Source organism: Canis aureus, chromosome 36 (genome assembly GCF_053574225.1).
Source record: "Canis aureus isolate CA01 chromosome 36, VMU_Caureus_v.1.0, whole genome shotgun sequence".
In the NCBI taxonomy this organism is placed as follows: domain Eukaryota; kingdom Metazoa; phylum Chordata; class Mammalia; order Carnivora; family Canidae; genus Canis; species Canis aureus.
Window position 1 is genome coordinate 11,393,561 of NC_135646.1, and position 27,849 is coordinate 11,421,409.

General features: G+C 33.8%; 1 protein-coding gene across 6 annotated transcripts in view; it reads left to right on the forward strand.

The window, feature by feature from the left end:
• The window catches only part of ERBB4 (erb-b2 receptor tyrosine kinase 4), a 1,106,505-nt gene that overhangs the window by 566,966 nt on the left and 511,690 nt on the right, over positions 1-27,849 (forward strand). The window lies entirely within an intron of this gene.

Here is a 27,849-nt window from a genome sequence, read left to right on the forward strand (position 1 = left end):
TCCGACATGTAAATTAGATATGGCATGGGAATATTATAATCATGCATGACAAAATAAACTAGCAATAAAGAAATGTCCCATGGACCCTGATTGCATAAACGATATAGCCATGCAAAGAGCCTCTTGAAAATCAAATTTTGCTTCTTACCCAAGCCTGCTTACCTCTCAGTAAATGAACCTACCATCCACTCAGTTTATCATTCCATAAGTGAACCTCCTTCACTCTTCCTTCTCCCCTATCTACCACTAATACTAGAATCTTCTTCTTTAAACATCTCTCACTCCATTCCTGGTTTTCTCTATCCCTACTGCCTCTGCCTTCATCCATACCACTGCTATCATCTTTGGATTTCTACTGGAGCTTCTTAACCTTTCTTTCCACCTCCAACACATTTTTTACCCTACCAAACAGATCATTTTATTTTCGTGTTCAAAACCTTTCAATTACTTCTTATTCTTGAAATAAGACTCAATCTCAATAATATGGTACAAAGGAGAATTTGCAAATGGTAAACATCACAACTTGTCTCCAAACATAAAATCAAAATATATTTAGGATTTTATTTAATGTAAGATGCTACAAATGTTTCAAAGAAGAATCAGAGGTAGATATATATAGGCAATAAGGAATGCTGAAACAAAACTTTTAATAGATGCAAAACTGTGTTGGATAGCAAAATTGTAATGTTTGGAATCATCTTTTTTTATAGGACAGAAATCAATAATGTCTTTACTGGACAAATTCATTTGCATTTTTATGGATAGGGATCCCTTGCACCTCCATCAACTTTCCATAAGTTAACTTGGATGTCTACAAAGTGACAAATAGCCCAGCCAAACATTAAGGCACTGAGCCCTGTAGAACAGATAACCTGGAGTTTCCTCTAAATGCCTTATATTTTATTGAAGGGTCTCTCAGTGCTCTGTTTGTCCAAATTCCTTCACAGTTTTTACTTCTAATGACTTGCAAGAAATTCTATTCTGCACCCATGTCTCCATCCTTCTCATGATAGCATCCTTATTTTCTGTCCTCAAAACATCCTGGAATTTAATTCCCCAACAGTTCTTGCTCTCCCCATTCTCAGGGCTCTTAAATTTGGTCTCTTCTTTTCCTTTGGTTTCTTCATGGCCTTTTTAAAAACCTTTCTTTAGATATTTCTTCAAAGGATGATTTTCTCATAGCAGTTTCTATGAAACTCTGTTCACTTAGGTCTCCTTTGGTATTTTCTTATAGCATCCAGCACAGTGTTGTAGTAACACTACTTGTTACTTAACTTGTAATTGCCTGATCACTGTTTTTACTACCCATTGGTCTGAAATTTTAGAAGAAAAGGGACTTTCTCTTTTTATTACACATCTCTAGCTAGGGATATAGAAGGCACTTGGTATATATATGTCTAATGAATTTGTATCCATAAGAAATATCTATTTTATGTATTTTTCTTCTTAAAGGTTTGTGTCTCTTCATTGCTTTCTCAGGTTGTTTCAAAATTTGCTTATTTCTTATTATAATTGTATCATCAATTGTAGTCATGTATTATGTTTTACTTTATACACTAATTTATGTATAAATACAGTATAAACTTAAAGTAGCTAAGTTTATAAAGTTAGCTGCATTTCTTACCAAACAGACAGATGAGCTACTGTCATTTTTTCATCCAGTCAGTCAATAACAGTTACCAAGCAGCTACTCACTGTATTGGAAAGCAGGAATTCAGGGAGAAAAGAGAGATAGAAAGAGAGAAAGAGGGAATCATCTTTTTTACAGGACAGAAATCAGTGGTATCTGGAGAGAGGGTAAGTGAGCATGCATGTGCACATTCTTATGTGGATTTCAGAGGCTAACACAAATATTTATAAGATTTATAGTCAACTTCAGAAAGAGCACAGTGGTGGCACAGGAGAGAATGATTAGTTCTGCTTGAATGTGTCACAAAAGTGTCCATGGGGAGCAATCACTGGAAGTGACATGAGTGTTGCAAGTACAATAGGATGTGAAGAAGGCCATTTCACACTGAGGGAACAGCAAGGACAAACCATGGAGGCATGGTGTTTTTTGGAAAAATGAAATAGTGCAGTGTCATTGCAGCATATCATGCATTTTAGGTAGAGGACAGAGGCAGATTTCAAGTGGCCTGGAATGCCATACAAAAGATTTTGGAATTAAAACTCTAGGCAAAGTCAAACCACTAAAGAGTTTTAAATGGGTTTGGATTTTGGAAATCCACTCTGTTTGAATGTAGGCTATCAGTTTCCAAAATGTTCTTCACTGCAACATTGTCTGTTGGAATTTTGTTCTTTATGGATTTTTAAAATCTAATATTTTTTTAAGTAAGCTTTCCAAAATTTGGTTGACACTGGTGTGCTTTCTTATTTTGTATGCTGGCCAAATGTCCCATGCAAATCATTTAACACTAAGTGTTTTGAGGAAAGCATGGGGTATGATTGGAAGGGGTTGGCAGTGGTGCTTTCCCCCTTATTACTTTGTTTTGGCATATGGCCAACTATGTATATTGTGTTCCTGGTTAAGAGGTGTTTAGTGATAATATTATTGAGTGTCAACTACACCAGCATTTCACAAAAATTGTTTTGAGAAGATTTGGGTGGAAGAGAAATGATAATCTAAGTACAAGTGAGTCTGGGGGATGGGGGAAGCAGCAGACTCAACACTTCTCCTCAAAGCTATTTGTCAGCTACACTACACGATTAAACAGCAATGACGGTCTAATCAAATCTGACAAGAAAGCAGCAAGAGGGCAGCCCTGGTGGCTCAGCGGTTTAAGCACCACCTTCAGCCCAGGGCCTGATCCTGGAGTTCCGGGATTGAGTCCCACATCGGGCTCCCTGCATGGAGCCTGCTTCTCCCTCTGCCTGTGTCTCTGCCTCTCTCTCTCTCTCTCTCTGTGTCTCTCATGAATAAATAAATAAAATGTTTTAAAAAAAGAAAGAAAGCAGCAAGAAATTGATATGATTGAGAAGACTATGTGAAATATGGATTTCTATGAATCATCTTTAATGATGAACTTTGACCTACTTTGTAATGTGTCTTAAGACACAAGCTAGTCATAGTATGTGGACTTTAACATTTGTATGACGTTTTCAAAGAAAGTATCTGTAATATAAAGACAAATGTGGATTTTTTTTTCTGGAAATGTTTTAAAGTTTTGCAATACCAAATTAATGTTTCATAAATGGCACTAAACTTAATGGTGAATGCTTATATTTCTTTTTGAGGTCTCTTATTAAATTAGCAAAGTAGTACACTATAAAATGTATAAATAATGACATACATTTCGGGAGGCATGCTCAAAAATCTTTTCTCTGTGATAGAGGTGTGTGATTTTTAGATAGTGAACATTATTTAGTAAATGGATCAAGGAAGAGTACAAAGGGATGGGATCTCACTGAAATATGCTTTGTTAAGTTGTCGTTCAGAGCACTTTGTATCTTTTGCTCTATTTATGTAGCCATATATTTGTGTAGGAAATTCATAAAAAAATCTTTCTTCATTGAAAGCAAACTTAATAAATAGACAAAAGGTATGAACCACACATTTTATATTCAGGCATTCACTTATAAGGAGATAAATTTATATAGTTACATGGAATGGATGGTTGATGAACAACTGCTATTGTTTTATCAAGCTATTCCAATGACTCAAGGATTTTCTGTTGATATTTTCATATAAGAGGAACCTAGACAGCCTTTCCAAGTTAAAATAAGTCCACTAGCACATGGGAAAACATGAACTTAAATTTTAGTGGAAGACACAGTTCTATTATAAGTTAGCATTTGCTAATGAAGGAGTGGATTGACCTACTCCTAAAAATGGCCAGCCATCCAAATTCTATCAAGATGAGACAACTTCTAAACCAGAGAAGGTAAAATTTATGATATTTAACTGGGAGGTTTTTTTTTTTTTTTTTTTTTTTTCTAGTTTACTATTGCTCCCGGGCAAAAACAATATCTCTGTCTTGGTTTCCACAAAATTCACACTGTATTTATTGTATTTATTGTTCTTCATGTTTTAGCTCATTTACTAGAAGATAAACTTTCTTGAATGTGAAGGTCAGATTTGTTTGGTTATGTTTTAGCCTCCAAGTAGTCTAAGATTTTGTACCATAGGTATTCAATGCTATTATTTGCATTGAGTGATTTGTTACTAAAATACTGGCCTCTCAACAGTAGAAATCAAGTGTCAGGAATATTATATGAGTTATTCAAACTATTATTTATTTTTATGCTACCATGAACTCTTTTCAGATTTGTTGAAGAAAACTTGAAGTATAGTTCATTTTGATACTCAGAATTTTCTATATAGCCCCAAACATATATGTACATCTACATGCCTCCAAAGAATATTGCATTTTAAAATTTATAATTGTCCACTACATTTGCCATCAAGGGAGAGAGTTCAGACTATTAAACTGGTACAATATGGCAGCATATATGCTTTCAAAAGACTTTGTATATTATTCTTTTGCTGAGTGCAGACAAGGTTACTTTGCAAAAACAATGAAAAGTATATTGCAATAAACAGATCTTCTGAATATTGAAAACTCATACTGAGATATACTAGTGTCAAAGAAAAACTAATTGTAGAGGTACATTTTGTGATTTACATATATTCTTTACCCATATTTCTGTAGGAATTATTTGATATATATTCAAGAAAATCAAGCTTGGTCTTCAATCATGGTTTCATTTTCTATTTTGTTTTCCCTATACCTAGCAAAATTCCAAGAGGGATGTTAGGTGAATTTCTGATTTTAGAAATAGAGAAAAAAATACTATTCAAAATCAGATTGATACTTAAAATGCTATAATATTCAACCATTTTAGACCAGATTTGCATGAGATAATGAAATAAATGACACATCTGTGAAGTTCGATAACCTTGATGTCTAGCAGTTTATGATGTTAAAGTAGCCTCAGGTTGCTAGAGGAGTAGTTGATGGGTGTAGTATTTACAACAGTCAGCAGGAAGTATTCTAACAGGTCAACACTAACACTTCAATGGTGTAGCACAAGTTTTTCTTATAAAGTCTAAAACAGGTACTCCTGACCAGAAGATGATCTTTTATATTTTAGATTCCTCCACTTTCTGGCTTCACCTTCCTTAAGGACTTTGGAATCTTCTGTGTTTGGCTGATGGCTACAGAGAGGGAACAGAAGAGTCCATCTAGGAATTGTGGCATGAATCCCATTCCTGTTCTGCTATTCTGTATTCACCCTATTGCAGGGATCACTACGAAATGCCCAGGAAGCGATTCTGCAGTTTCTATCACAGTAAAGGAAACTTAGGTGTTCCAGTGCCCAGGGACTATAAAGACTAAATGCCATTTCCCAAAATGCCTACTAAGCTGAATCATTTGGAATTGCTGAATTAAATGGATGAAAATAATTATCTCCAATCTGGGAGGCAGCCAGGTCCATTTATGATAGTTTTTAGAAATTGTGGGTTTAAGAGATGGATAGAGATTATGGGATTGAATGGTGAATGTTCGGAATAACCTAAATTATATAAATATGGACGTATTTTTCTGTCTTTACTACTGTCAACTTCTAACTAGATGTTCTTTTCAAGTTAGTTGAAAGCAATCTCTTAATAGAGTGATGCCTGAGAGAGAACATTCCAAGAGGGGGGAAAAAAGATACTTTGAGAAGTTAGGACAAAGAATAGGGAAAGTTGCCAAAAACACAAAAACAAACAATAGATGTTTTAACAATTTGATTGAAAGTCTCAAATCTATCTATCTATCTATCTATCTATCATCTATCTATCTATCTATCTATCTATCTATCTATCTATCTATCATCTATATTTACTTTAGGGTCTTCTTTCTCTCTTGTATTCTCACCCTCTTTTTTAAGCCAGAAAGGGATTTATTTTGTCCTTGTAACTGGGAATTTAAGGGAAAGACTTCCAACTTGGCTCTATCCTGAGGGCACAAAAGGTGTTAGAAAAGCTCAATTTCTTGATGCACCTCAGAGAGATTGTCTCCTTGTTGTCAAGCAGGATGGCCATTGGCATTATCACCTTACTAACTGGAGTGGAAGGAGAATGCTTCAGTCATTTTGACCTCAGCTGTATGTTGTAAAGGATATATGTCCTTTCCTACATTTCCTCTTTTTACCTTCTTGATTGTACTGTTTCAGAGTCATAGCATTACCCTAAATCATCTTGACATAAAGACATCATTAAAAATTGTAATGACACTCATTTAATCTTTATAGTCATCCTGGAATGGATAGGCACTCTTAAAGCATCTTTATCTTATGGTGTAATTAATTAATTTACCCGAGATTACACAGGTATAAATTGTTTTTGTTTTAGTTTTAAGTCTCATAGTCTATTTACTTTCTTTGGTTGGAATATGCAAGCCGTAGATACATAACAATTGATTTTTTGATACCTGTTTAGAAATTTAACTTCTCTTTAGCTCAACCCTTTAGATATTACAGTTGACTTGTTGGGTACCACTGATACAACCTATTTTAATATGTAGATGATATTTGGTATCATCCACCCAGATGGATACCAGATAGACATATCTCTATAATTCTAGAAAAGAGCAAAGGCAGGGCATGATCATGTATATCATTGAAACAGATTTAATTTAATTTCCTTCTGATAAAATTTCTACAGTAAAGCTGTGAATGGTTCACTCAACTCCAGATAACCACTGGGGATCTAGATTTGCTTTACATCCCAAGTGGTAGGAACTCTGTTTCTGTGATATCCTGCAGCTTAACAATAAATAAATAAATATATAAATATATATATATAAATGATGGCTTTTCAGCTAAGATAAGGGATGTAAAATATTTTCAGTTCTATGAATGAACAGGAATGAAGCTAATTAATTAAAACTGTTGGGAATTTCTTCGAATAAGTCTGTGATTAAACACAAGGCTTTATCATGAAACAATTAAATAAATTCGGCCTCAGGTATCTTTGCTCAATCCCCAGGGAATGAGTGATGAAATTCTGGTTTAGAGTTATACTTTATTAGAGATTTATCTATTTTAATTGATTCAGCTTCCGCTATAAAACTCCAATGGAATAGCTGATGCAAATGGCACATTATGTTAATATATAAACCTCTCATGAATTCTATTCAGTTTCAACAAAAGATGAAAACATAACTTGTCTGATGTTTTGTGAAAATGAATGCAAAATAGTAAAAATTAAATAAACTATAATAGTTTGTGTTATCAAAAATATTTTCTTGTGCTACACGAATCTTAAATAAAATATTTTTAAATACCCACAGGTAGGCACAGATAAGATTTCAGAGTGAGATTTAAATAGAGTAATGTTAATAAATAATAATTGACTAGTTAGAAGGAGACCACTGTTGTTTAACTGAAATGTAATTAATGCACAATATTAAATTAGTTCTAGGTGTATAACATAGTGATTGGATCATTCTATGTAGTATGCTATACTCACCACAAGTGTAGCCTCCATCAGCCACCATATAATGTTGTTCAATACTATTGACTATATTCCCTATGCTATAACTTTCCTTCCTGTGACTTATTGATTCCATGACTGGTAACATGTATCTCCCTACTCCCTTCATCCATTTTGCCCATAACTCACCCCCACCCCTATGGTAACCATCAGTTTTTTTCTGTACTTATGGGTCTATTTCTGCTTTTTTTTCTTTTTTTCTTTTTTTTTTTAGAAATACTATAAAGTGAAATCATATGGTATTTGTCTTTCTCTTTCTGATTTATTTTATTTAGCATAATACCCTCCAGTTCCATCCATGTTGTCACAAATGACAAGAGTTCATTCTTTTTCATGGCTGAGTAATATTCCATTATCTATATAGATGTCTATATCTATTTATATCTACCTATCTTCTATCTATCTATCTATCTATCTATCTATCTATCTATCTATCTATCTATCATCTATCTATCTCTATTAATCTACTGATGGCACTAGGGTTGTTTTCATATCTTGACTATTATAAATAATGTGGTGATAAACATAAAGGTTTTTTTTTAATTTTTTTTTTTTTTTATGATAGTCACACAGAGAGAGGGGGAGAGGCAGAGACACAGGCAGAGGGAGAAGCAGGCTCCATGCACTGGGAGCCCGACGTGGGATTCGATCCTGGGTCTCCAGGATCGTGCCCTGGGCCAAAGGCAGGCGCTAAACCGCTGCGCCACCCAGGGATCCCATAAAGGTTTTATATCTTTGTGAATTAGTGTTTTTATTTTCTTTGGGTAAATAGCCACTATTGGAATTACTGGATCATATAGTATTTCCATTATTAGTTTTTTGAGGTATCTCCATACTGTCTTAGGAGACCATTTTTCTTAATAAGAGATAATATTTCTTTTTGAGAGAAAACTTTGATTGAAAAATAAGTATTTTAAAATGTGTAAATCCCAAGCACTGACTTTTTTTGAGACTATTATGGTTACTGATAATAAATGCATTGGTGTTTGTCAGCTCTGTTATCAATAACATATTGGAAAATTGGGTACAAGAAGTAAATGAAATGGAGATAAGTGAGACCCACATTTGAAGAAGGCATCCTAATATTAATAGTCAAAGGATATCCTCTTTAGTATCAAATTAACATCCTTCAGGAGATGGAATTTGAAACAAATAATATGAATGAAGTAAGCAGAGTATAAGCTTGTAGTTTATAAGTTGTTTTTCTGACAAAATTGGTATCAACTCTTCCTTTGACCATGTATCTCTTTCAAATGGGATTGGTTTGTGAAAAGAATAAGGTGTACCTTGACAATGCAAACCACAGAGCAATGAATATTAAACTGGGTCTCTGTTTCACCCTTTTATACATTTTTAAAAATATTCTCAGTAACTAAATTTAATACCTTAAAATCAGTCACCTCAAGATTGGACAAAATTGGAATAGGTTTTGATGGTATAATAATTTCACTTAGTGTCAGTTATTTAAGATGTGGTAATTATATTCACTGATTTGAGTATTATGAACATTATAAAGAATATGTAAAAATTTGAAATATTGATTATAATAGCTTCTTTTTTAAAAAAGATTTTATTTACTTGAGATAAAGTGAGGGAGAGAGAACATGAGCAGGAGTCTCAGAGGGAAAAGGAGAAGTAGGCTCCCTGCTCAGCAGGAAGCCCAATGAGGGCCTCTATCCCAGGACCCTAGAATCATGACCTGAGTGGAAGATGGATGCCCAACCACTTAGCCAGCCAGGCACCCCTGATTATAATAGTTTCTTATCAGCATCTTATAAATGTATGCATTTCAACATAGTGATGGAATGAATATATATTCTGCATGGTGAAAATATTTAGAGGAATAAATATTAAATTGCTAAAATTATTTTTCTATGATGAGAAAATGTCATTTAGTAGGATTAAAGCTGGAAGGAATCTTGGAGCTCCTATAAGAAGTAGACTTCTTTCCTTTCAGAGCTGAAAGGTTTAGGTAATTTAATCATGGTTGTGTAGCTAATTGGCACAATTTGGAATACAACTGAGAGTTTTTAAGGTCTATCTTAGAGTTATTCCACCCTGCTCTTTCTAAAAATTATTTCATCCCTTCCCACCTCCCCCCACCCCTACTTTTTTCCTTTTCTCCTTTCTTCCTTCCTTTCTTTCTATATGCATGGAGTTCTCACTATGAGCTATCTTGGGCATTGGTGTTACAAAGATAAAGAGACTGGTCTGACTGTAGCCACTGATAATAAAAATGCAAGTGTGATCTGAAACTCATCCAGACGGTAGTTCATCCAGACAGAATGAGCATCCCTAGAGCCACTGGGCAATAGGATAAGAATTGCTGTAGTATTTAATTCAGATCTCCATTCTCAATCACTCCTAGTGGGTTTCCACAATGCTCGAACTTGTGAATACAGTAAAGCATGAATTATAATGAGCAAGACCTACTACACACTTAGAAGGAAAAAATGTACAGACTTTAGTGCATGATTAGGATAAATATTTTTACATACAGTAAACCATAAATGATATGCAGTCATTTCAGGTTTTTCTCATTAAAGAACTTGACTATTTCTAGATAAAGATATATTATTTGTTCAAATCTAATGGATTTCCACTTTAAAATATTGCTCAGATTTCTGGGGACATCCAGCTCTACGTATAATTGGATACCTTTTTAATGTTTTTATTGGAATTATTAATATCATTGCCAGTTGTCTTAAGTTTTGTCACTATGTTGCTAAAGAAAGCATGACACAGTTAAGTGTCTCCTCATTCCCCTCCCCCCAAAAAAAATCTGGAAGGGAAAGAAGTAAATACAGAAGTAATTTTATTTATTCTCCTTGGTGATGTGATGTAGAAGCTAAGAAATCTTCTATGGTTTTATCTCTTCATCCAATCAAAATGTTCAACACATATGGACAGATGACAAAAGTATATCAGAACAAGAAATAAAATACATCTACAGTATTTTTATTAAAGATGAGTCAAAGCAATCAGAAACTGATGGGATGAAGTATTCTGAGGTAATCTCTACTCCGTGTGTTTCAAATTCATACTAATTCATAAAAATGTCCTCATCTTAAGCATGGCCTTTTTGATTCTACCTAAGGCTGTAGTAAAACTTATGTTCTTAATATTTGTCATTGAAAATTTTTGGGCAACTGGCAAAGTGATTCCTGAAATGATGCTTCATTTGCTTCACTATCAAGCACTAGAAAAATGATTTTCATGAACTGTGCCCCCAAACCATTCACAGGAAAAACTTGAGGGTGTTTTCATTGAAGCTTGTGCTGTACATCTGAAAAACCAATGATGCCTAGAGGAGTTTGGAATCACGAGTTTGTGAGATGAAAAAAAAGAAAAAAAAAAAGCAAGAGAATATTCAGTTTGAAGGAGAAAGCATAAAAAATGACTTTTTAAAGCAGTTTGACATTTTTTATTATATTACTTTAGAATGGAAGTAAATATACACATCCTTCAGAGATTATAGAAATTTTTAAATGTGCAATTAATGTAATTTAATGTAATAATTGTGTAGCCTAAATGCAGCCTAAAAATCGTTTGATATTTTATCAGTCTCTAGCTTGTTTTACATAGTTAGGATCACTACAGGGAAAGAAGAAAAAGTGTATTCATATTCCAAATGATTAAGTAATGTTAGCATATTATTGAATCAAAGATATAAAATAATATATGCTATGTGTGATGATAACCTGCACATTTTAAACTAACGAATACATTACTAAGATAAAATATGCTAATTTCATGAGAAAACAATATAACTGAATTCCAAATTATGCTAGTTTGGTTTCCTCTTGATGATACTTTGATGCTGAATGGCATTGCATTGTATGTTTATGATCTTCAGAACATATTCTGCATATATTCCTTTTATCTCTTATTTATTAATGAAATATAGTTTTGATCCTTTCCTGGTATATTCTCTCTTTCTTTATCTCTTTTTTAAAAAGATTTATTTATTTATTTATTTATTTATTTATTTATTTATTCATTTATTTACTTATTTATTTGAGAGAGAGAGAGCCTGAGTGGGAGGGGCAGAGGGAAAAGGAAAGAGGATCTCAAGCAGAGTCCATGGACTGTGAAGCCCAACCCAGGCTCGATCTCATGACGTGAGCGGAAACCAGAGTCAGTAGCTTAAGGCACTGTGCTACCCAGGCCCCTTCTATGGCTTTCTTGGTAAGGCTAATATGACCATCCTATCATCTAAGGATCAAGCTTATAAATTTTCAGGATGTTGCTATTTCTTTAGTAATTCTCCATCTTCTCTACCAAATTTATGAATGGTAATTAAAAGATTGGAAGACGGAGGGGCGCCTGGGTGCTTCTTACTATTGTATGAAGGCAAGATTAGAGAATTCAAGGGCGTCTGAGTGGCTCAGCCAGTTAAGTGTCTGCCTTCAGCTCAGTTCATGATCCCAGGGTTTAGGATCCAGCTTCTGCATGGGCTCCCTGCTCAGCAGGGAGTCTGCTTCTCCCTCTCCTTTGCCCCTGCTTGTGTTCTCTCTTTCACTCACTCTCAAATAAATAAATAAATAAATAAATAAATAAATTCTTATAAAAAATTTGGAAGATGGAAATACTTGAATTTTTCTCTGCATTGTATCATAATTTGCTGATTTCAAAATTATCAAAATTCTTTATCACTCTAAAATATTTACATATCACTTTCTACCTTAAGTGCAACTACTTATGTGCTTACAGTTCCCTATTACATGCCAAGCTTTTAGAGAGAAGATTCTTCATTTTATTCATCTAGCTATTCCCCAAACAAAGCCTAGACTTGGCACTTACCAGGCACTCATTCAAAATATACTGAATGAGGGAATAACGAATGAATTAATGAATGAATGAATGGTCTATTTTGAACAAATTCAACAAGGTTAAGATTTTGAATAATTGTCTCTCTATAGGTGTAAAATAGAGTCAGAGGAAACATTCAGACATTTGTCATCTTAGAACCCTTTGTCACAAGTTGAGGATTATAAATGGAATCTTCTGTCCATTTAACCCAATGTCATAAAGACTGAGTAATTACCATATTATAAATGAAGGTTAATGCTAGGTACTATACAGAATATTGCCATTAAAAAAAAGTAAAAACAAAACCAAAACATACATAATATGCTACCTAATGACCCAGATTGTGAGGCTAATAAAATTATACAAAATTTGGATGCAAATCCACAAATTCATTTTAATTCCATAAGCATACATTTGCTCTGTCTTTTCTATAATGACATGATAAAATTCAGATAAAATTAAGCAAAATATATTCTGAAGCCTATAATAAATGATTAAGCAAAATATATTCTGAAGCCTATAATAAATACTCTTAGAGAAATGCACGGTATTAGTTTTTCAAGTAACATTTTCAAAATTTTAATATAATACTTAAAATATACAGACTTAAAAATAGATACCTAAAGGAATCTAAGCATCTATATAAAATACAGTACTTCCAAATATCTTAATAATATCATTTGCCTCATTTCACTAACCAAGATGTTTTATTTTTATCCATTTTAGTGTTTTAAAATAAATTTAATATTGAACGATTTTTTAAATTTGAGATCATTAAAATGTAATGATATTTTGGATTTCTTCCTTAAATGCCACTGTATATTTTCTATGTATTCTCTCTCTATATATGAATAAAAGCAAATATGTTTATATATGTTTATTAAAATATATAGAGAAGCTAATGGCATTTTAAATCATACGAGAAGGATTTTTTTTTTCAAGTTTCAATGTTATGCCAATTATTTGGAATGTTAAATTCTGTGGGTTTTTTTTATTTCTTTTGAAAACAGTATTGACCCTATTTCTTTGAATTACCTTATCACTTAAAAAAACTGTGCATATAGCAATCTGATGATTTTAGTTGTTTTACTTGTACTCCAGTCTCTGAAGTAAAATAGAACTGTTACTTCAGGAAATATCTTTCAACATCAGAGCATTTATTCAAGTATGATTATTTCAGACAAATATTTTTTGGACATGGCATTTTTGTAGTCTTATGGTAATCAGAAGAAACCAAAGCAAAACATTATACTTGCATTATTATTGTATACTTGCATTAATAATTGCATCTATGAGTTATTAACATTGTCAATGATTTAAACTCTCAGGATGCCTGGGTGGCACAGTCAATTGAGCATCTGCCTTGGGCTCAGGTCATGATCCAGGTCTGCTTTCCTCTTTCCCTCTGCCCCTTTTCCCTGCTCCTTCTCTCTGGCTCTTTCTTGTACTTGCTCTCAAATAAATAAATAAAATTTAAAAAAATAAACTGTCACCTTTTTCCATTTCAAATAAGGTATTTATTTTGTAACTATTATAAAGATAGTAGTAACATCACTCCTAACATATGGAGCTGACTTTTTGGGTAAAATACTGAGAATACTGGCCTAATGTCAGAAAACATAACAATACTTTTCAACACAGTCTTTGATGCATGAAATATTTTTGTATGTTGACCCTATTTTCTTTCCCCCTTTCATGGCACATCAGTGTCAGTAAATTATTTTGTGGTAATGCAGGAGGAATTAATTATAAAAATTAGGTAATCAACAATGGCCTTGTGTTCGTTCAATATACATATAAATCTATGTGAAGGAAGTGTAGTATAATTGAATTAATCAAATTAGACATACTTTAAATGAAAAGTTACAGTGGTGATAATGGTAATTCTTTGATATTCTATGTAAAAGCATTGAGCACAGTGCCAACTGTATAATAGGTGCTCATAAAGGTACTCAGTTGTAAGAGCGGTAATAAGGGTAGTACGTGTAATACTCAGAGCTGTAGTGTTGTGAATAATAGCAGCAAAAGTTAATTTGAGCTGAGAAAAACATCCTTCTGCAGAAAACTTAATCCCCATGACCTAATTTGTTTTATCTATCTTTTCATACATGGACACTTTCTAAAAGGGATTTGAGGTAACTGTTTCAGCTAAACAGATGTTAGCATGAATTATTTCATAAGTTTTATATCCATATGTCAGCGAGTAGAGATTGTATCAGAATATTAGGATTGGACCTGCTTAAGGAAGTTAATGTAGGATTAAAAAGCAAGATCTAGGAAAGGGAGGTGAAATATTTTCAAGGATGAAATTCAAGAGTATTAAAGCGAATGTCATGTATGTCATAATTTTATTTATATCAGTTCCTTTCTAAGTTTCTTGTAGTTCATGAACTTAAAGCCTCAGCAGCACATTTTGTAACTTAACATAATTCTGGGAAAGTCAATTGAAATTTATAAATTATTTCAGAAGTTGCCAATTGAAAGTTAAATGTGATATTTATGTTGAAAGGCTTTGTGAACTATAATGTGCGTATAAAACACTAGTGCTATGATGATGTTATGAAGATGATAAATTTAGGGATTGGGATAGGATTGAGTCAGTACCCATATTCATACTCTAGGAGATAGTGATGTCTCCAATGCTGCCGAGTAGCCACTGTTAGGAGCATAATCCAGTGTTGTCAACACTGAAGCCTGCTGTGATTAGTAAATCCATCTCCAAGAGGAAAGTAATGAAGTTGAGTGAGGAGAGAGAACACAGTATATCTTTGTTGGTTGATATAAGGGGATTGCCATAGACGAGAACAACTAAAAAGAGGATCACAAGCATTTGTCTATTGGATATGCAAGAAATTAGGAGGACACTGTTAGTTTTTTCATTTGTCGCTATCAAAGAGACACTGTTATTTTTATATTTAAATTAGTTTGGTTATACTGAGTACAGCTTGGACACTATAAAATTGATTTTTTTTTCTAGTGAAAAGTATCTTTTTAGAGAGAAAGGGGAATTATGCCTCTTAAGGAAATGGCTGACATTGTTTATAAATTTGTTTTATAAATATAACATCTTAGACTTGATGTGCCTGAGTTGCATTTGGCAAGGTTTTTAACAGTGAATGAAACAAAATCAGTGAATGAACAGTGAATGAAAAAAAAAAAAAAAAAAACAATGTAGAAAGATTTGCTGCTGCAACATTAGGTTACAAGGTGAAAAAAGAAGGAGAGAGATAATACATATTTTTGTATAATTTACCCATGTGAATGGATACTTATTTATCCATCTAGCCACCATTCACCCAGCCATTTCTGTATAGCTATTTTTAGGCTTATACTTTAGGCTACATATAATGATAAATTTAGGTTAAGGAACTATATATTAACATAAGAATATTAATTTAAATCTTATATAATATATATACATATGTGTGTGTGTGTGTGTGTGTGTGTATATATATATATACAGGGTCATGTTAACAGTTTACTAGCAGACATTTTCGCTACTTCTAGAAACCCCCAAGGCAACTCTAGAAGCAATAAAATTTAATGGCTGCCTCACATTAATAAGCTTGTATGAGGGTTTCTCAATTTCAGTACTACTGACATTTTGGACCTGAAATTTTTTTGTTGGAGGCAAGCAAGGACTGTCCTGTGCATACATGATGTTTGCTAGCATCTTAGATTTCTACTCACAAGAAGCCTGTAGCACCCTCCTCCTTCAAGTGTGACAACTATAAATGTCTCCAGGCAATACCAAATGCCCCCTGAGTAGCAAACACCCCCATTTGAGAACCACTGTTTTATATCTATGCAAAGAATAATCTAAATTGATGATCATAAATATATATGACATCACAAGTGCCCAAAATTTATTTTTAAGTTAACAACATATTGAACACATGGGGAATTATATGAGACACAGGTGCCTACTATCCAGATTTAGCAGACATACAGATAATAATGTTCTTTAAAAGAATTTGCAAAAAAGAATAATTTTTTAGCTTCAGATAGCCAAATGTCCATATGGTTTAGAAAAAATTCTCTCCACAAACTTGTTCTTTATCCCAGTTAATGACAACCCCACCTACCAAGTCTTCTGAGCTAAAAACTGCACGCATTTCCTGTTTCTTTTTTTCCTTAATCCCTGTATCTAGTAAGTTACAAAAATAGCTGTTATACAGCCTCAGAAAGAAGGCTTCAATCTCAGCTCTGGCTAGTCTATATTCACTGCCATCATCCTCTTACCTGGCCAGAATTTCCTAACTTCTTACACTGAAACTAGGCAGATAATGCTACAGAACAAACCATACTGTAATTTGCCTGTATGTAGCATCATTAAATCCCCATTGTCTGAAAGATATAAATCTGAAATCCTACATTACTTTTGTTCCAGTTAAGTCCCCTGTCCTCCTCATCTCATTTTCCATTCAGGACTTTAAGACCTGTGAACTCATCAGGCTTTCTTTCTCAAGGCATTTTCCCCATTAGACGTGTTACCGTCTCTGCCTAGATTGCACAAGTGGCATTTGACTACAGAGAATTCAATAGCAAGGAATTCCATGCAATCTGAAATCTTTCCATTCTTAAATTTTAGGTAAGATGCAGAGATGTAAAGTGACACTTGTATGTGCTTCTTTTTTTTTTTTTTTGTACCTAATGACTTCTCTTTTTCTTATAACCTTTATATTGCAAATATAACACCAACTGAAAAAATATCACAAAGCAAATACATAGCTTACGGAGTTGTTTTTTTTTTTTTAATATACCCTCTTATAACTTTCAGTTAACTTAAGAAGTAGCACTTTACCAGCCACACAAGAAACTCAACTCCCTGTTCCATCTCAAACCCTTTTCTCTACAAAGGTAACCATCGTCCTAACTCTTATAGGATTTTGCTTTCTTGTGTTTCTTTATATTTTGATAATGACCCAAGTATGCATCCGTAGACACTCTAGTTTGGCCTTATAAAGATTTTTAAATGTCTTTTAAGACTTAATTACAGGTTCCTCCTCACCCCTCCACCCCTTATAATTTATCTTTTCAATCTGAGATATTTTTTCTGGAGAGTTTTCCAGAGCCTAAGTGTTGTAGGTTGCTTACTCATGATAGAGTTCCATAATGGTTTCTCTGTCTTCTGTACTTCCCCTGAATTGGCAGCTGGATCCAGACACTATCATATTCATGTTTAATCCCTTTGCTGAAACTGAAGGTGGTGGCATTTATTCAGCCAGAGGCATAAAAGGACTGGCTGTCAAAAACCTGTCAAGGGTCTGAGATTTTTACCTGTTTGCAGGCTAGTAAGTCAGCCTGCTGGTTGTGTCGGCAGAAGACCTGAGACTCCATGGTATAGCAATCAGGATGGTCTCCATGTTGACAGGGGCAATTTCCAGGGGGATGATTGGGAAGTGGGCACAGGTGGACACTGTCCACCAAATGGATTTGTATCACAGTTGAGAAACTTTGAGCTTAGGAAACCCCAATCTTCTAAAGGGAGATATTAGCTAGCAACTTTGCCTTCTGCCACGAGAGAGAAACTATCATTATATCCCAGTGCTCTTTGCTATCCATACATCCTTGAAAAATTTGCTTCTTTTTTCTTTTCTTTTTTTTTAATTTAAATTCAATTAGCCAACATATAATACATCGTTAGACTCATATGTAGTGTTCAACAATTAGTTGCGTATAACACCCAGTGCTTATATCACATGCCTTCTTACTGCTGCTTTTCCACCTCCATTCCTATGAGCATACTAGTGGTACTCAGTCCTTTTACATTGGGATTTTGTCATATTTGAATTGTTCATTCATGTACAGAATCTCATTTGATTCTACATATCATTTTGAAAAGACCTCTAATTTCTTGAGCTTGAGGGAATGCTATTTTAAACTTTTTTGGAGGGTGAGTACTTTTGGCATATTTTGAATTTGGAAATGCCAGAATCATGCAACAGTTATTTTTGAGAGGTGTTTTGTTTTGTTTTTTAAGATTGTATTTATTTATTCATGAGAGAGAGAGAGAGAAAGAGAGAAGCAGAGACACAGGCAGAGGCAGAAGCAGGCTCCATGCAGGGAGCCCGATGTGGGACTCGATCCCAGGACTCCAGGATCACGCCCTGGGCCGAAAGCAGATGCTCAACCACTGAGCCACCCAGGGATCCCCAGAGAGGTGTTTTGGAATAGATAATATTTCTGTCATAGAAGAGTATGTTATTTTTAAGTTACAATTTTAGACCATGTTGTAATGGATATTACTTTCATAGGGAGTAATTGTCACCAGTTTTTGAAATCAATATCTTTAAATGATTGGGATTTTGAAATCTGAAATAAGATAGATATTATTTTTCTTAAAAAAAAAATTTTTCCTGGGATGCCTGGGTGGCTAAGTCAGATAAGTGTCCTAACTCCTGATTTGAGCTCAGGTCATGATCTCAGAGTGGTGAGATGGAACCCTGCATCATGTCGGCCTGTGCTAGGCATGGAACCTGCTTAAGATTCTCTTCCCTCACTCTGGTCCCCCACCCTATGCACACATATACTCTCTCTCTCTCTCTCTCTCTCTAAATAATAATAATAATAATAACAATAATAAAATTAAAAAATCTTCCTTTGTCTATGTGATTTTAGGCAAATTATTTTAACTTTAGTTTCTTTATCTATGGTAGTACTTTCACTCAAAGAATTGATGCTACCAGGAAATAATACAAGACACAAATGCTTCACATACAGGAAACTATATAAATACATTAAGATCATTATTACAAATAGTAAATTGCCACTTAGAAAGCTGTGGCTTGCATAAGAATACTTGACTATGAAAGCGTTTTAATTTCTAGTCAGTCTCCAAACTCCTGATCTTAATTTATGCTATTGTCTGTAGTCCTGATTGTACTTACAGATGTCCATGCTGTATTTGTTTGAATTGAATATTAAGAACACATAAGTAACACAAGACATTGTTGTCACTGGATGGCATGACTCATGCAAGTATTTATTCTTTATAAATTAATTAAGCCTTTTGCTTTCTGTTTTTACTGCCAAATATTTAGACAGATATTAAAATGTATCTTGGCAGTCTTGTCAAATCCAAGCTTGATACTCTGGCTTTCCTATTTCTGAAATTGCTCACCCTTTTCATTTAAAAATAACGACAGACTAGTCACAAAAGCAGTCACCTCTAACTTCTGAATCATCAAAAGCTGTTTCCCATATGTTTTCAAAAGATACAGCTGTTTTTATACATCATTTCATTTAAACTTTAAATTTTGAGAGGGGGAAAAATCTTATAAAAGCTCTCAGACATAAAACTGTCACGCTCAATTGTAGATTGAAAGGATATCAAACAGTTTTCTCATCCAAACTCTGGTGTTATGTATTATTCCTTAAGACATAGAGAAACACAGTTTTATATATGCTATGCAGAGGAGGCAGTGCATTGAAGAAGAGTAAAGATTCTGGGTTCAGAAAAAACAGTGACTACTAATCCTGAGAATCTGCTGTAAGCTAGACCTTAAGTAACTTGTAGGGACTTACTTCTCAGAATGAAATAGGGAATTTAGGATTTTAATATCCCCATATCACAGATGGAAAAACTGAGCATAGAAAAATAAATAATTCACCCAACATAACACTGCTAAATGCTAGAATATGAACCCAGGTAGTATAGTATTTGTTTACTAGGTTTGCCATAACAAAGTATCACGGACTGAGTGGCTTAAACAGAAATTTATTTTTTCACAATTCTGGAGTCTCAACATCTGAGATCAAGATATCAGCAGGATTGTTTTCTTCTGAGGCCTTTCTCATAGACTTGCACATTATCTTCTCTGTAGGTATGTCTATTTTCTAAGTTCCTCTTCTTTTTAAGGACACCAGTCATATTGGATTAAGGTCATCCTAGTGACCTCATCTTAATTTAATTACTTTTTTAAAAAGATATTTATTTATTTATTTATTTATTTATTTATTTATTTATTTATTTATTTAAGATTTTATTTATTTATTCATGAGAGACACACAGAGAGAGGCAGAGGCAGAGGGAGAAGCAGGTTCCATGCAGGGGGCCTGATGTGGGATCCGGGACTGCAAGATCGCACCCTGAGCTAAAGGCAGATGCTCAACTGCCTGGGTGGTTGAGGGCCACTCAAGCGCCCCAATTTAATTACCTTTTTTAAAGACCTTACTCCAAAGATGGTCACATTCTAAGAAATTGGGAGGTAGGATTTCAACTATGAGTTGTGAGAATTCATAGTTGAGCCCATAACAGGCAATCTGACTTGTGTCCATTCATTTATGCACTCTCTAGCACCAGTGATTTAATTAATTTTAAAATGCATATTTGTTTTCCAATCATTTACCATTTCTAAACTATAATAAATATTTGCAAATATTTGCATAATTATACTACTAATAAAATATTATTAAAATGATCATTTTTTGAAGATCTTCAACTTTTAAGTACTGGGAAGAATTTGCCCTGATTTTCAGAAGAGAAATTAAGGTTGAATAACTTGGGCAGGTCAATAAGTAATGGAGACAAAAGTCAAATATCTGTAAGACTGCTGCACCCAAATTTAATCAATGGATTGCATTACCGTAAGCAATTTGATTTTCTATGGAGGAAAATGCTCATCACATGTACAATGCATATAAAAATTACAACGTTTTAATTCATGTGTGGATTCCGTTGTATGAAAATGCTGACAACTAATAATTTCTTTTTGATTTAAGTTGTATCTATAATTAATCAAAGTTTAATTCTAAGGTCTCCAGATACTCTTACTATTTTACATTTATGCAGTGTATCTAATTTCAGTTAAAATTCAATTCCCTAAATCACTGAAGCTTAATGTGTATATCTGATGAGGAAAAAATGAATTCAATACTATATTTTAAATAGTTATAAAAGAATGTTAAAATATCAATTTAGAATTCGGGTTTAAAAATGTAGACCTATCTATATAAACAGATGCAAAAGGAAAAAGTATACAATTGTACATACATGTATATTGTATATATATATATATATATATATATATATACACACACACATATTTTAAATTAAAGATAATGAAATTTTTAACAGTACAGATTTTTTAAATATATAGGCACTTAAAATTGAGGTTTGTATATGATTATGTAAATGAATCTACTAAAGCTCCCTATTTAACTTGTGGAAACTCAAGAGTTAAGTGATCATCTTTTCAGTAGATCTCAAGTATTCACTACTGGGGTTAAGAACTGGCTAAGTAGCCAGTGATGATAGATGAATGGTCTGTAGATTCTTAGAAAGGTAAGGTTTGTAATAGCACTAGCACCCAAAGACTGGGTACTAGTGGCTGAGAGTTAGCAGTTTTGCTGGGAAGAATTCGATCAGATTCTCTGGCCTCTGAGTGTTATTTCATGCTGTGTAAAATGAGCATGAATTCAACTCTACCACAGTAATTTCACATTATTCTATTTTCTCAAATCTAATTGGATCAGACTTTGAGTTCCTGCTTGCCAGGGTAGCATAATCACTGGAGTTTTAAGGAAACTGATATAACTGAAAGCAAGACTCCAAATATGCCATGCGTTTGGAGATGTCATATGTGAATGAGATATATAGTCAGTCAGTCTCTATCTCTACATGCAGCAGGAATATGTAATGTTTGCTATATGTGTATTAATTATTTTTCAGTAAGTTTCTTAATATTATGTCATAGTTAAGAATGTTCTCTAGAAAGTACCAGTCTTGCTGTAAGGGGCAGGGACAGAAATTAATTGCCTAGGGAAACTTAATGGAAAGCCTTAGTGATAGAGAGGTTACAATTTGCTACTACATTTATCACTGTCAGAGAACACATAAATTCTAAAGTCATTACCAGCAGAGGGGCTTTCCTCAACCTTCCAATAGTTCTCTGTTCCCTACTCTTCTCTGTTATACTACAGATTTAATTTCAAGTCTACTGATCATAAGTAATCACTATTTTATTTGTGGATGTCTTGACTGATGGAATATGTTAGTATTGTTTGAGGATGCTATCTAAATGGGTATGAGTACATAAGACACTGGAGAAGAAGCTAAGAATTCAGAACTGTTTTTACTTGTTGCCGAAGGTCTTAACAAGTGTAAATAGGTTTATTTTCAAAGGAATAATGAAAGAAAAATAACCAACCAGCATGGATTTGACACATAATTTGAGTAGGAAAAAAATCTAGGAAACAGAGTTTTGTACATATAGCCATGAATGTGTAATTACTTTTATTGTGCATAACATGGTTCCTAAACACTGATTAAATATTGAGGAATTGTGAGGTATTGCAGTCACTTAAATCTTAAGGTAGATGAAGGAACATTTAAGGAGCTATTCACTATACTCACTAAGGCTCAAATTAGAGAGAACCAACTAAAATAAAACAATAAGGAATGTGGACCTATCCGAAAAAAAAATTAACAATTGTAAGAAATGTGAAATAAAATAGAAATTTAAAGATAATAAAGACTGATTTTTCTTGAATGATTTGGAGGTAAATGGAAAGCCCAGTTAAGCAGTTCAATCTCTTCTAATCTTTGAATGACATCCGTTGAAAATCCTGGGAATTTTATAATTTCAGATTTCACATTTCTTCTTAAAATATTTCATGGGAGAAGAGTTGTAAATTTCTTTTCTTTAGAACAAATCATGTATTTTTTCTGGACTTATTGCTAATATAGATATATTGCTAATATGGGAAGTTAGTCAAATTTCTTTTTTTTTTTTTTTTTCATTCTTTTGGTTTCCATCATCAAATGCCAAAGGCAGAACAAATTGTCCCTTGGGTTAGAAGAGTTTTGAAGCATTTAAGGCTTTAATGATCTTCAATTATATTCACTTCTTGAACAAAGCAGCTATAGAAGCACACATTGACAATGGAAATCAATCAGTTTTAGACAGCAGAAACTTACAGCACAAAGAGAGAGATATGTCTTTAGGTGGGTATTCACTCTTCGGTTGACAAAATAGGCAGTTTCCTGGAACTAAACGTATTGAGCCAGAACCAGAGTCAGGATTTTCTTTTCGTTGGGGCACTCTGATGATTTCTACTTACCACTGTGGTCCTTGGGCACAAGTCATGATTATGTTGTTCAAACAATGTTTTTTTATTAGCAGAAAGTTCATAAAATCGTTTTCAATGGAAAACAAAATCTAAAAAGTTTAAGCATTGTTTTCTACTTTTCAATTCTAACTTCATTCAACAGCCATTATTGAATGCCTGTTCAGTGCCAGAGTCTGTACTAAAGGCTATATAACATACAAAGAAACAGTATCAGGAACCAGTTCTGTAATTTAGGAATAAATTCCAAACTGAAGAGGCAAGGTATAAAAAAGATAGAAAGGTTACATAACAAAGAGACTAAAAGGCAGTGGTTCTTCTGTAATAATTTTATAATTATTTTTATTTTCAAATTAGATTGGCTGCAGGTAGTTTTGGCTATTATCAGAAATAATAATATTTGTAATAGATAGCATCTATTGAACACTTACTATTTGCCAGACACTTTTCTTTAAATAGTATTTTTTTTTAAGATTTTATTTATTTGAGAGAGAGAGACAGAGAAGGAAAAAGAGCAGAGAGAGAGAGACACACAGCTTCAGGCTGAGCTTGGAACCTGATGCAGGGCTCGATGTCAGGACACTGAGATCATGACCTGAGCCGAAATCAAGAGTCAGAAGCTTAACCTACTGAGCCACCCAGGTTCCCCCAGACACTTTTCTTATATCTTCTAATCCTTATAAAATCTTTTTAATAGAGCTATTGCTATCATTTATTTCAAGATAAAGAAACTGAGGCTCAGTGAAGGTAAATAATTTTAACAAGTCTACAAAGCCAGTACGTATAAAAGCTAGTAAATGTGAAGTATTTTGAGCCCTGTTGCGCCCTCATTTCTTATCATTCTAAGAGTCTAATTAGAGTCAATTCCCAGGTGAAGTTGGAGCTAATGGTAAGTGTGTTAGGAAGAATGATGGCTACTATGACATTCTCTAGACAAAAGATTGATAATACATTCTCTATCCCCAATGGTTATCTTTTTGTTATCATTGTAACTTAGAGCACTTGATAATTGTTATATGCAATCTAAAGGATAAATGATCTTTATAATGAATAAAAGAATTTTACTTTTTAGACCAAATGACATTGGAAAATGTTTTTGATCTCTCTTCTAAGAACACAAAGGGATTAGAGTTCAACCATTGGAACAGTGATTGGTTTGTAGAGCTCTAGGGATAGACTATTCCAGGCAAGTGCAATTTCAACCAAATGTGGCATGCAAACAATGCACGCTACTGTTGACCTTTTCACCTCTTTTTTTTTTTTCTATTCATATTCCCCCAATCATTCATCTCTTTAATCCAAAATGATCAGTGTTCCAGGAATGCCTATAGTGGCTTACAGTTCCCAATCCAGTGCCAGACATGAATAGTTGCATAGGTTCCTTGACCCTTTATCTCTACCTTTGCTCCATTAGGATTCTACTTTTCTAAGTAATTAGTGTCAGCAAGTTCATTTTCTAAGAATTGTAGGACTTGGAATGAGAATATAAATGAAGGTCTACATATTCCATGTCATTATTATTTATTATAAATCAAATAATACTTATTAATATATCTACCCTCCCACTTTGACAGAAGTATCTTTATAATAATTTGGATGGCCAGGTCAAATGTTAGGATTTTTGGACTCTTCAGGAGTATGGTGGCATGGAGAGAGAGGGACTCCAGTCTTTAGCCCCTCCTTTAACCAGATCTGTCCAGTATCTTAGGAAGCTTTGAGCAGAATGAATGGACACTTAGCCTGTACATCCAGCATCCACAGTCTGCTGACAGGGGGACAGAACTGGAAAGATGATACCACGGGCTCTAGATGGGAGATTAGGGCAATTTGAGAATGAAATTCAAGTATCACAGTGGTCTGGAGCATGAGTCTTCTTTAGAGGAAAAGAATGCAGGTTCCTTGGCTCTGTAGCCTTTGCCTATTGGTGAAGATATGGCCAGAGAAAAGCAAGAGTGCTCAGCAAATATTTCTTGGTTTCTCACTATGTGCCTGTACTGTTGTGATCACTGGAGACATGAGTGAACAAGTTGAAATGCTTGCCCTTGCAGAACTTATATTCTGAGAAAAGGAGAGACAGGTTATAAATACTAAATGTAATAAATGTATATACTATATGGTAAATTAGAAGGTGATAAGTATTACAGACACAATAAAAATTAGAGCAGGAGGAGGTGGGAGGATCGTCAGTCAGCTTGGCTTCAATTGAGAAGGTAAGATTTGAGAAGGAAAAAAACAAAACAAAACAAAACTTGAAGTCAGTGAGGAAATTAGCCAAAAAGATAACAAGAGGGAAAAAAACTCAGGTCTTTCAGAGTAAAAGTGAGCACCGTGAGGTAGGACAACACTTAGCATATTAGAAGAACAAGGAAACCAGTAAAGCTGGAATAGAGTGTGAAAGGGAGAAAGTTAAAAAAAGAAGTTACAAAAAGAACTGATGACCAGGTCATAGAGTATTGCACTGTACAACAGAAATGTAATGATAGTCATAAAAATATAATTTTAAATTTCCATGTAGCCATAATAAAAACAAAGAAGGGTTAAAATTAACTTTATTTTTTTGTTTTTTTTTAAATTAACTTTAATATTATATTTTATGACTCAATTTTTCTGAAATTGTATCATTTCAGCATATAATCTTCGAAATCCAGAGTGTATTTTATTTCAGTTCATACCAGCTACATTTCAATTGTTCCATGGACACATAGGGCTAGGTGTTGCTGCATTGGGCAGAACAGATAGATTTTGACTCATCAGTGAAAGAAGTATTACTTTGAGTCACTTGGGAGATGTTTCAAATTTTTGAGAACTGCTGTGTCATGATTTGATTTTAAAAACTGATCTTCTGAATGTCATGATTTGACTTTTAAAAATGATCAGGTCCAGGGGCACCTGAGTGGTTCAGTCAGTTAACCATCCAACTCTTAATCTCAGATCTCAATCTCAGGGTCATCGGTTCAAGTACTGCACATTGGGCTCCATGCCAGGTGTGGAGCCTACTTAAAAAAAAAAAAAAAATCAGGTCCAGCCTTAACTGAGAATACATGGTCAGGGATCAAAAGAAGTAGAAACAGAAAGACCTATTGTGGTCATCGTGATAAGTGAAATGCTGATGGTGATTATGGCTCAAATGACAGCAATGATTGACATAAGAAGTGGTTGAATTCTTGATCATTTTAAAGATAAAACAAATAGGATGTATTGAATTTGGTGTGTGAGAAGGGAGTGAAGAATGACCCCAAGACTTTGGCCTAAATAATAGGAAGGATGGATTGACTTCACCTGGGATCAGAGAAAGGGTGCTGGAAGATTGGGGCAAGGAAGATGAGTGTTCAGATTTGGACCAGTGTATCTGAGAAGTCTCTTAGGTATTCAGGTGACTATGTGGGGCAGGCAGTTAGATAGGAATGTGGAGTTTAGAGGACAGGTTGGAGATAAAAGTTTGGAGATCAACCTTGAAACAGGATAAGGTAACCAAGAGAATGAGACTGAATGGAAAAGCCAGTGCCAAGCACTAAGCATTGGGACATCGAAATTAAGAGGTCTAAATTGGCATAGAATTGACATTAAATTCACATCAAACATTTTACCACTTCTGTATTATATATATTTTTATACTTAATTTTTAAAAACTTTAATACGTATGTTCGTAGCTATCACGATCTTACTTATTTTACTGAAAAACTATAATTTTAGGTGAAACCTAAGGGCTTTTCTTGTGACTTTTTTGCTTTATTTTTTAAAAGATTTTTGCTAATCTATTTGAAAGAGAGAAAAAACACAAGCAGAGGTGAGGGGCAGGGGGAGAAGCAGGCTCCCTGCTGAACAGGGATGCCAATACGAAGCAGGATCCCAGAACCCTGAGATCATATCCTGAGCCAAAAGAAGATGCTTAACCAACTGAGCCACCCAGATGTCTATGACTTTTTTTGCCTTAAAATATACAACAAAACTTCAAGTAATTAATTTATACTATGTTAAACAATAGATAGTAAAAATAAAAATTGTGGTTGTAATTAGAGATCATTATCAATCTTTAATACATATTATTTTTATATGTATTTCCCAGAGACAGGTAAGTTAACAGTCTTTGATATGATAGCATTAAACACCAATAAAGCAGATTAAAATGTGTCCCATAGTCTACCTACTAATGCAGCTTTATTTTATTTGTGATAAGCTTATGAGTTTGCTGCTTTTTATAAAAAGTTTCGTTGATAGCTAGGTGCTCTTACCTCATTTTAGTCTGTCAAAGAATGAGGTATTTATTCCTTTCATTATATTCAAATTCAAATTCCAGCTATAAAGAATGTTTGATAAAACAAAATCTATTATTTTACTATAAGCACATTCATGACTTTTTTTTTTTAAAGAATACAACTCATACTTCAAATGAAATCCTAACCTTTTGTGTTCTTGTATTATCAAGGTAATTATTTATAATATAATGCAGAAATTAGTATACTGATGATCTCTAGTTTTTTTAACAA